The sequence below is a fragment of the Aythya fuligula genome, chromosome 1 (assembly GCF_009819795.1).
Source record: "Aythya fuligula isolate bAytFul2 chromosome 1, bAytFul2.pri, whole genome shotgun sequence".
NCBI classification, from domain to species: Eukaryota; Metazoa; Chordata; class Aves; order Anseriformes; family Anatidae; genus Aythya; species Aythya fuligula.
In genome coordinates, this window is record NC_045559.1 from 138,006,887 (window position 1) to 138,016,549 (window position 9,663).

Consider the following 9,663-nt stretch of genomic DNA (forward strand, 5'->3'; position numbering starts at 1 on the left):
CCCCATGGGTGGGCGGCAGCTCCCCCCAGGCCTCCTGCTCCTGCGTGGGCTCCTCTCCACGGGCTGCAGCTCCGGCCCAGGGCTTGCTCCTGCAGGGGCTCTCCATGGGCCGCAGCCTCCTCCAGGCCACATCCACCTGCTCCACCGGGGGCTCCTCCACCCATGGGGGGGCTGCAGCATGGAGATCTGCTCCATGTGGGACCCATGGGCTGCAGGGGGACAGCCTGCTCCACCAGGGGCTTCTCCACAGGCTGTAGGGTAACTGCTGCTGTGTGCATGGAGCACCTCCTGCCCTTTTGCTGCACTGACCTGGAGGGCTGCAGGGCTGCTTCTCACTCCTCTCTCCTAGCTGCTGCTGCCCAGCAGTATTTTTTCCCTTCCTTACATCTGCTCTTCCAGAGGCCCACCCAGTGTTGCTCCCTGACTTGGCTCTAGCCAACCTTTTGGAGCCAGATAGAGCTGGCTCTGCTCTGACATGGGGCAGCTGCTGGGCTCTGCTCGCAGAGGCCACCTCTGCAACCTTCTGCTATCAAAACCTTGACACATAAACCCAATACACAGCCATCTTCCACAATGGGACAATAAAATATCATGGCCTTCCACCCTGGCCAAACACACAGAAGTGCACAGGACATAAGCCTGGGAAGGTGCAGCATCTGGTGTGTCTCCACTGTGCCTGACAGAACTCTAGAGGTCCCAATGGGCTGCACAGCTTGCCACAACCTCCAGAGTAGGCATGTTCATGTGTGGTACAATCTGGCCTGTAGTTTCACATAACTACCTTAATTTAACAGAAAAATAGAGAGAAAGTTGTTACTCTTAATAATGTTTTCTTTAGCTTGGGATTATTGCTTTTTAATTATTGTTCTAAGCGAATTGTATGCATAAGTGCCAGTGAAAACAGATTAGAAAAAAAATATAACTAAAAAATATTGATTTATGTTACAAGATAAATTAATCTTTCCAGGAGAGAAACTGGAAAAGACGCCAAAACATGCCACACTGGAACATAGAAACTGTCAGCCCCATCGGTTCCTCTTTCAGTCTAGCATCAATTACAGTGGACTTATAGCGATTTCATTTAATACTGAAGGGATCATGTTAAGGAAGGAATAAACGTTGATGAAGTATGTGTTTTGTTCAATTTGCTACTGTTTTAAAGAATGAGGTTTTAAACTTTCTGAAAGTTATTGGATTGTATGCATTCAATGAAAAGCAAGAAAATTTGTAAAGCATAATATGACACTGATTTCTAAAGCAAAAAAAGAAATTGGATCTAAAGTTCAGTGAACTATAACTTATTTTCATTATGGACATTTCTACCAAGATACTCTGCTAAGATTTAAAGCTGCTGCTAAGTATACAGACACCTAGTGAAATGGCAAATCTCTGTACAGCTATGAGCTTGTAAGAGTGGGAACATTGCATATCCTATTCAGTGATTTCCTGTAGAAACTTACAGAAAGTGAGAAAGAAGAGGGCAAGTACTTACAGAGCCACCAGGAGAGTGGGCAGTTCCCTCAAGCCCAGCAGTAGTGAAGACCCAGCACATCCTGACAGCCTCACTGTGCTCCTGTTCAGCCGGGGCTCCGCATGCCCAACTTCAAAAGGATTCAGGGTAGTGGTGAAAGGGAACAAGAAGTAAGTGGGTAGTTTTGGAGCAATGAGAACTTTTCTGGTATGGAGGAATTAGTGTCTCATTTGCCCAATGACCAAAATTGCATTCACTGGCACACAGCTTTCAGTGGGAAGTCAATTCCTCCATAACTCTTAAATTTCAGCAATCTCTAGTTCAGTGTTAATCTATATTTAATCATGTACATCTATAAAAGAGTTATGCATGCCAAAATGAAGAGTATCAGAATGTCTGAAGTACTGTAAAATGGATGTTGAATTGATTTATTTTGTCTAAAGCACTCTTGAATATAGAATTGCTTTCATGGGTGGAAAATACCACCTATGTTTCCTAGAAAACAGAACAAAGTATTGGGTGTGAGGAGACACATTCTCCTCCTTATCTGCCAGGGAAACCTTACAACTAGGACTCGTGGGATAGCATTGACAAATGATTTAATTCCATGATGCTTGACCCATATTCCTTAAGTGGGATTTTTAAATGGTGATGAAATACCCACTTTCTTCTCTGAGGTTTCATGTGCCTCAGTATTACATCGTCTAATATAACTACATATATGCAACATTTGAGAGCTTTGAAAGAAAAATGCCAATTATAGCTTAAAACCATATTAAATCCTTTTAGCCATTTTGCATGTATAGTACAATTACTAAAGATGATGAATAAAGCCAGGCAATTTAGAGAATCTAGTGGGTGAATAGACACTGCATGAATATGAACAAATGAAGGAGTATGAATAGATGTTGTTGTTGTTTTCTGGCTATATATATATAAAAAAAAAAAAAAAAAGTATTTCAGACTTACCCAAAACTCTTCATAAAATTCTTGATGAGCTGAGGTATTGAAAAATGTGTTTTGGATTTCAGCAGTCTTTTTTTTTTTTTTTTTTCACGCTAAAGCACTTCACCATGTTTTAAAATATAGATGGAGGGAATTTTGAAACATCACTTGAATAAAAATATCTCAACTACTTAATTCTTAAAAGTCAATATTTTCCTTTTTAGCAAAGTCAAGAGGACACTGAGAGTTTTTCAGTGTCACTAGAAGTTCATTTTGCATTTTAAACAAAAGTTTCATCTGTGGAAGTTCCACTGAGCCTTATTAAAAGCATTAAATTAGAATAAAGGACTCCTGCAACAGATGGTGGGATGTCCCAGTATATTCAGGACAGTTTACATGTACAGTCAAATCTCAAAAACCTGTAAAAAATGCTGTTAGTTCCTCTGATTCATTTTTAAAGCAAAGACCATTTCCATGTTTTCCGATTCATGGAACATTTCCAATTTTTTTTTTTTTTTTTTTGTAGCCTGCCATGACTGTTTAACTAAACTTTACAGTTCTCTCACCCTCACACTTGACACGAAGTAGGGAAAATGGAGAGATGCATACACTCTGTTACCATCTTGTTTCTCTTTTAAATCAAAACTTCTGATGTTTAAAGAAGAGTTGTGGATGAAAGAAAGTATAGCTCGAGGCTATGATACAATGCACTTAAAGGTCCCAAAAGAAATATTCTTAACAGTTACAACCAGCTCTGAAACATAACCTAGGAATGTAAATGTTAGGGCTGGGCTCTTACATTCAAATTTCCTGACACACTGTGGGCTGACAGCCTTTAAATTTATAAAGACTTCCTACCTAAACAACCAAAAGAGCTAAAGATCACTTAGAATAATTATTCTGATCTGTAGTTACAAAACAGTAGCAACCTGTGAGGAAGTATTATCATGCATATACCCAACTGATTATCATGCATATACCCAACTGATTATTTCTTCTGATCTTCTACCTCTTCAACATCTTGACTTTTTTTTTTTTTTTTTTTTTTTTTTTGATTTTTCAGTGCACAATTTGGAAGCTAGCTTTGTCTGCACAAGTACATTGTTTGGTGTGTGTGTTTATGTCAGGGCATTCCTAACCCTATTACACACATTTCTGTAAAACAATACCATTCACAATGGTTTAGAATGGACTGAGAAGTTCTTCTTCTTCATGACAATTTTTCAAATAAATATAATACTTGGGTATTTCATGGAAAAAACTTTTATCCTCTCTTTCTAGAATTTTATTTTTCAAAACAGAACAAAAGAAATAATTTTTTGGGTCTCCTGTGACTGTCCACAATCCAAGGAATGATCAACAAAAGCCCTAAATTCTAAGGAGAACAAGGGCACCTTAAATTTTGGCACTAAAAGTATACCTGAGGGTTACCTAATGGGCCCTGTCAAATAGATGTGCTCATTGGCATGGCTATTGTAGAACAGCACCAAGTTCAGCACAGAGCTTGTTAGCAACACTACTTTCATTCAAAACTGTCATAACTTTGGGTCAGGATGACCTCTACGTTGTGTAATACAGGTCATTGAGTAACATTTAAAATCGCCAGCTGGACACAAGGATGAGACTCAAGGCTCCCTTCTGCTTCCCATATAACTTTGCATGGAAAAGCTAAGGTCCCCCTGTGGGCAGCTGGCCTTTACAGTCATGAGCTGTCCAGAAGTGGTATCAACTACTCTTCATTAATTAATTTTTATTTTACTTGGACTACTACCCTTCATTCTGAAAATGAAAAACTAAAGTAAAATTTGAAAAAAAAATGAAAGAAATTGAAGAGATTGAGAGAGTGGGTTTCTTTCTAAGTCGGAATTTCGAATTTCTCATGCTACTGAAGTTGCAATGCACTCCAATTCACATCAAAGGTGCACAATCCTTGTACTGAGAAGTACATCTCACACTTTTTATAATTAGGACACTTGCTGAATACATATGTATTCTGGTCTGTGAAAGTGTAGAGAGGGTGTGGGATTTTTTTTTTTTCCTTACAGGATTTTATGTACACTAAATGCATCTGAAAGGTTTTTTCTTTCTTACTTTCTTAAAAGAACGCATGTATTTTGTGACAGCACTCTAATAGCTCAGGAATGTCAAACTTTTGATCATTCTGGCATGTATGCAAATGCTTCAGGTGGTGGGAGAACAAAAACCTGAAATATGCAACTGCGTGAATTTCTGGGGTGAAGAACTGCTGACATAAGGACAGGGAAACAAAATCGTTGGTTTATCTGTGGAGAGTATACTAATGCAAACAGCAGGACAGTTGAAGATCTGAAAATTGTTTTAGGTCTGAGCGACAGTAGATCAAGAACATGTATTTCTGCTCACACTAAACATAAAAAATTCCCATATGGATTCAAGCCAAATCTGCATCCAGATGAGTCTCCTGCATCTGAAAATGGGCAGTAGCACATACTTTAGGAAGAGCATAAGAAATGGGACAGATGGAAGGTAATTCTTTCCTACGTATAACCTTCCAGCTTCAGGCAGTCTGAGGTTTATGGACTTCCTCGGCCAGAGGGTGCATTCCAAACATTGATTTTAATAGCCATTGATGGAGCTCCCTTTCATGCATTTGTCTAATGGATTTTTGAGCCCATTTATAACTTTGGCCTCCACAGCTTCCTGTGGCAATGAACTCCACAATTTAATTATGCATTGTGTGAAAAAGGACTTTGTATTGCTTGCTTTAGACCCATTGCCTTGGTCATCTGAGTGCTCCTTTACATATATATATATATATATAGTACAAGCAATAACAAATGATCATTTATGCAGCCTGTGACTTCAGATACATCTATCAAATCTCCCCTTCCTCATCTGTTTTCCAGACTTAACAGTCTCAGCCTAAGTCTCTTTTTTCTTATTGATGCCATTTCATACATCTAATCATCCCTGTTGCTTTTTCCTGTACCTTTATCTATCTCTCAAGCTCTTTGAGCAGCACAGCACTAAGTTTACAGGATGTGGGTAAACCACAGATTTATACAATACTGTACCAGTCCTGTTCAGTCCTGTTATGTTCACATATTTACCAAAGAGAAAGAAAAGAGAAGAGAAGAGAAGAGAAGAGAAGAGAAGAGAAGAGAAGAGAAGAGAAGAGAAGAGAAGAGAAGAGAAGAGAAGAGAAGAGAAGAGAAGAGAAGAGAAGAGAAGAGAAGAGAAGAGAAGAGAAGAAAAAAAGAAAAGAAAAGAAAAGAAAAGAAAAGAAAAGAAAAGAAAAGAAAAGAAAAGAAAAGAAAAAAGAAAAGAAAAGAAAAGAAAAGAAAAGAAAAGAAAAGAAAAGAAAAGAAAAGAAAAGAAAAGAAAAGAAAAGAAAAGAAAAGAAAAGAAAAGAAAAGAAAAGAAAAGAAAAGAAAAGAAAAGAAAAGAAAAGAAAAGAAAAAAGAAAAGAAAAGAAAAAAGAAAAGGAAAGGAAAGGAAAGGAAAGGAAAGGAAAGGAAAGGAAAGGAAAGGAAAGGAAAGGAAAGGAAAGAAAAGAAAAGAAAAGAAAAGAAAAGAAAAGAAAAGAAAAGAAAAGAAAAGAAAAGAAAAGAAAAGAAAAGAAAAGAAAAGAAAAGAAAAGAAAAGAAAAGAAAAGAAAAGAAAAAGAGAAAGGGAAACCCGATAGGAAAAAAAAAAAAACAAAAAAACATAGAAAATGATGGATTTCAACAAGAACTATACACTTCAAGAGTATCAGTGATTTAAAATGTGATTAAATAGGAGTCTACATCCTGACATATTCTGACTTCATCCTTCCCACCTTGCTCTTAAATGCCAATGAACAGGCTTGCAGACTTGCTAATTCATTGGCATGTTTCTGAGCAACACTAAACTTCCCAGCTCTGGCTGATGTCAAAAGGAGTCAAGAGTGGCTAGCCCTCATAGAATTGGACCTGAAAAGCATTGTTCTGGTAACTGTTTATGCTATGTGACATTGTCACTTCCATATTATTTGTGGAGCTTGATGCTGGGAAAAATGAATTTCTAGAGAGGTTATGAAAGATCAGGGATGCTATAATGTCATCATAATTACATGTAACTTGGGCATTGGCATTACATAAAAGCATATTGAATGCTTACTTAACATAACATTTGAATAAATCATGTTTAAAATCATCATGTTCACTGAAACATTTATTTCAGCTAGAGCCACATAGTTTAAGCTTCTCATACATAAACATTTTTGGCATTATTTATGAAAACTTGGCTTGCATCCACTTAATTTATACTTTCAAAAATAAAAGATAGCTATGTGAATTGTACATTTCTAGCAGAAACCTCCATCATCTGATGCTTACTGAGGTTTCAGCAGCTCTACAATGGTAATTCAATAACTGTGTCTATAATATCTCAGGAGTCTTAAACACAGTTTCCCATTTTTACATTTGGCATTTCAGTCTGTACTTTCTTATCTTGATAGGCTGAAATAATTTGTTAGTACCTATCTTGCTGGATGACAGTGATGCTCTGGAATATCCAGCCCAGTTAGCATGGATTGAAACGCCTCAGAAAAGAGAAAGTGAATTTTTTGACTCATTGGTGTGGGTGCCTCACTGCTTCTGAAGTTTCTGGAGGGAGGGTTGGCAAGGTGAGTTGAGCAGTCCTGAGGTAGAAGCCCGGAAGCTGCTGTTCTCAGGAGGAAGTTTTACCTTGAAGCTTTGCATCTGGCTGTTACAATTGGTAGTTATTGCACCAAAGCCATGTAGTACAGGCTTAATTTGGACTCTGTGGTATATGGTGGGTCAATCAATGGAAGTATTTTCTTCACTTCAGAATAAAAAAGCCTCTAGGTATGCATTCTTCAAGTCTGTGGAGAGGGAGTTCAGCATCCCTTTTGTTTTTCATTCTGTTTGTACACGGCTTGTGCAAAGTGTGCAGAGTTCTTTTTAGAGTAGAAAAGGAAAGTATTCTCAATAGTAGTGTCAATGTTCAGATGCTTTCAGAATCTGAAGCTGAAATAGCTATTTCTTGTTGTTAGCATTATCTTCCGAGCTATAAATATTAGCCTTTGTATCTATATTTTTATGCTGAATCATTTTAGTAGATACACAACATCAAGAGTACTTGTTAAGCATTCTGTGATTCACTAACATTGCTTTGTGCCCTGGCCTGAATCCAGAAGGGGCTTTTACATTTCACTCTCCTAAAGATTATTTTCAAATTAATATGATATTTAACTTAATTTTTGCTTTTATATGATCTTGTAAGATTTAAAGGTGTGACACAAAATGATGATTTATGTTTAAAATTTAACTTACATTTAGTTAAAAGACACTACCAATTCCAGCAATAGAGTACTAATATAACAGCTTTCCTGTTTCTTTGCTGCCTAACTTCCATTAGCAGACATATTCCTCATGGAGATCCAACTTAAAACATGTATGACATCTTGATGATAAGCTGATAAGCTTTTGGAGGGCAATATCATCAATATATGGAAACACATCTAGCTTTCCTTCCCGTTAAATCACCATGGGTGGAATTTATCTCATGCAATATTGCACACCCAAAAGTTAGGCATCTAGCTAAGTACAGGCTCTGTTCATAGTTACTGCGAAGGATGATTCATCTACACTGCTTTAGTCTTTTTCAGTCTTTGAAGTTGCTTTCAGTCTTTGGACTTTTTTTTTTGTTTGTTTTTCTTTTCCATTGATTATTAAAGTAGCCTATGGTAACCATCTCAGACACATTTAATTTTTGACGTTTACATCAGTAAGGAGGAATCCCAGTGACAGACATCCTGAACTGTGGTATCATCTAGGAACAGTTCAGGCTTTAAAAAAGACCATAAAGAGCTATTTTTTGTAGTTCAGAAAAGTTCTAACCTTCCAGTACAGGTTGCTCATGGTATCTTTTCCTGTATTATACTGAGTGGGACTTGAAGGGAGCTGGGGAAAAAAAAAAAAAAAAAAAAGCAGAAATATGAGCTACTATTTTTGTTAGTTTAATAATCCTAAATACAAAACATTAGCTCTTTCTAGCAACAAAAACTCCACCAGCAGCAATACTAAAACCATATGCCCTCCATTTGATTTACCATCAACAACTGCCTGGCTGCACACAGAGCCTCTCTGCTAATAGTGGCTCTAGGCAAGTGCATGTATAATATTCAAAGCAGTTTTGTTCTTTTATTAAAGTTGTGATAAGGATGCAAAGCATTTTAATGGGAATAATCAATTATATAATGATATTCATATACAACAAAGTGCTTTTAATATAAGTACTTTTAATGTGGTGCTTTTGTGATGGGGGAATTACTTCTGTAATACTTTCAGAAGCATGTCTTCTACTGGTGCCAGGCAGACAGCAGTAGGAGACTTCTGTAGGAGATGAACTCAATTTACTCATCATTCACAAGGAGGCATTTTTCAATGCAGAGACCAAAGGATTTTACCACTCTGCTGAATAAGAGAATTTCAACAACAAGACGTGTCTACATTTTTCTATGAGAAGAAAAAAAATGGAGTGCATTATCAGTCTGAATAAAAGCCCATTGTGAAACTTCAACATTTAAAAGATGACATTTGATTCTTTCCTGATACATTTGCCTAACCGTTTTCCCAGCCTCCCTTGCTATTACAATTTTTCTTCTAAAAAAAAGAAGCTAAGTTAATTCTGTCCTGATATTGGCATTTTTGCTGATGGATGCTAAAAGTTATAAAATAAATGGTGGCCATACAAGATGTTTGCACTCTTTTGACATTTTTTAAATAAATATATTAACAGAAACTGTAAATTTATGCAAGTGTCTTTTTATCTAATATGTATGGATATATTTAGCTAAGGGAATCAAAACCAGACACTTACATGTATACCATCTATACTGTACATGGTAATGTAGAAATGGTGCCCTCTTCCACCCATAGCTCATTTGCTATCAATCCCATGCCATTTTTCTGGATATCAGTTAAGATGCATCTTCAGCTGCCATTCCTTTGGCTATGTTTGGGAGCATAGTCCTAAAGGAATACTAAGGCTGAGCATGCTCCCTCACTCTATATCCAACCTCTGCAAATGTAGAGTTCTTACTCTGATATCTTCCAGCAAGTGGCCTTGGACATTTTGGGAAAGAGCCCAGACTTCTTCTCAACACTGACCATGTGACTCTACCAAAAGGAGATATACGACCATAGTCAGGGGGTAAATTTGGGCCAATCCTGGGGCTTGAGATGCTCCTTTGATATCCTTCCTCCCCTCCTCTCTCGTTT

The 9,663-nt window shown here is 37.4% G+C and overlaps 1 protein-coding gene across 1 annotated transcript in view; it reads right to left on the minus strand.

Annotated features, from left to right (window-relative positions):
- Nucleotides 1–1,605, minus strand: part of GABRA5 (gamma-aminobutyric acid type A receptor subunit alpha5) — a 72,858-nt gene extending 71,253 nt beyond the window's left edge. Inside the window, exon 1 of the mRNA XM_032207736.1 lies at nt 1,493–1,605. The gene's annotated coding sequence lies outside the window, so the exon portion shown is untranslated. The remainder of the gene's footprint in view (nt 1–1,492) is intronic.
- Nucleotides 1,606–9,663: the final 8,058 nt, after the last annotated feature.